Source organism: Penaeus monodon, chromosome 33 (assembly GCF_015228065.2).
Source record: "Penaeus monodon isolate SGIC_2016 chromosome 33, NSTDA_Pmon_1, whole genome shotgun sequence".
Lineage (NCBI taxonomy): Eukaryota > Metazoa > Arthropoda > Malacostraca > Decapoda > Penaeidae > Penaeus > Penaeus monodon.
The window spans coordinates 11723488-11725163 of NC_051418.1; the positions used below are offsets into that span (position 1 = coordinate 11723488).

The 1676-nt window shown below is 38.3% G+C and overlaps 1 protein-coding gene across 1 annotated transcript in view; it reads right to left on the reverse strand.

Moving 5' to 3' along the window:
• Window positions 1–1676, reverse strand: part of LOC119594246 (receptor-type tyrosine-protein phosphatase C-like) — a gene marked incomplete at its 3' end in the record, with an annotated part of 35196 nt that overhangs the window by 15664 nt on the left and 17856 nt on the right.

Below are 1676 nucleotides of genomic sequence, written 5' to 3' on the forward strand. Positions count from 1 at the left end.
ACTATTTCTCACAAAAAAACCAGTTTTTTTTTTTCAAAAATATTGTTCCCCACCACACGTGAGAAAACGTGCGGGAGAGGTGGGAAAGCTCTTACAGGAAGTTTTTTTTTTTTTAAAAATTATTGTCCTTGAAAATTTGCCCCCTAATAAGCATAATCCCTTGCAAATCCCCCCTAAAACAATGAAAAGAAGAGGGTTTTTTTTTTTTGTTCTGTCCCCCACATATACCCATTTTTTTCTTTGACTTTTCCTTTTAGAGCTTGTAAAAAAAAATTACGGAGACCTACAAGGGTCCCCCAAACTCCAATACCGTAAAACTAAAAAAGTTAACCATAATTGTAAAGTACAAAACTGTTTCCCCCAAACAAAAAATTTATATCGAAAATTCCAAAGGTGGCCAACGAAAATGATCCCCCGACCTTTAGTTAACACAGCAAACTAATTCAGGTAACAGTTTTCCAAAACCAACAGGAAGTTACTGGGGGACTAAGACTACAGTTGGTTTTTGCGGTGGGAACCCACTGGAAAAAAATGGCTTTAAACAATGGCTTTTGTTTTTAAAACCAGTGGGGCATGAACCCAAAATGGCAGCCAAAGAAACACCCCAGACCAGATAAGCGAGGCTTTTAACGAGCAGAACACTAAGAAGGGGCCCCCGCGGAAGAAGATCATAAGGGAAAAAATGAAACAAAACCACCATTTCCGGCTCCATTTCAAAAGGCCTGAGGACAACGTGAATGGACGAAAACAACATAGAGGATGGGACAGAAATGTTCGAAATGTCCTCAGAATGTGAGACTGCATCATTAATCACATATGGGGCATGTTACTGATACTAATAAGTGTATGATGCAAGTTATTAACAATGAAAAAAGATGGAGCAATATATCCAGTAGTGGAGAAAACATAGTAACTAGTGTAGTAGGAAAAATAATTATGATTGATTAAGGGTTGGTGAGAAAACTAACAATTTTGAATGACATGTGAAAAAGTGTGATATTTCTTAGATGGCAGAGATATGAGGATAGTAAGTATGAAGGACTGAAAGAAAATTAACAATGCAGCACAGATATTGAAATGTAAATATTCTGCATTTTGCATAGATTATACCTGTAGTTAATTTAGAAAATACAGTATAAGAGTTATAGCAGCAATGTGTCTACATTATATAAAGGGCAGATGAATAGATAAAATTTGTCATTTACTTTGCATATAATATGAACAAAAAGGCAGACGGTGTCTTTCACATGGGAAAAGCACAAGTAGACATTATTACACTTTCAAGAAATGGACTACTCAGTGCACCATAACAATGTTCCTGGTCATTACTTCTTGCTGAGGTTATCACAGTGCTATACAGTCTTCAGAGAAAATTATCCCACTGCTGCCACCAGTTATGATTACGGCCATGGTGGTTGGTTGTAGTTTTAGGATTCATGGGTGGTGCAACAAGGATCTTGGGTGCAGAGAAAGATAGATATGGAAGAAAGCAGGTCCAGGTTGTGAGGTAGTGTGAAGAGGTGAGAGGAGAGAACCCACCCACAAATAAGGGTAAGCATTTCAGGATCACCTCGGAGAATGGGTTAGTACTAGGAACATATACCTGAAAGCACTGCCAAAGCTCGAGAGGTGGCTAGTAAGAAGCGATGGTCACAGAAATAAAGGGAGTGGGAGGC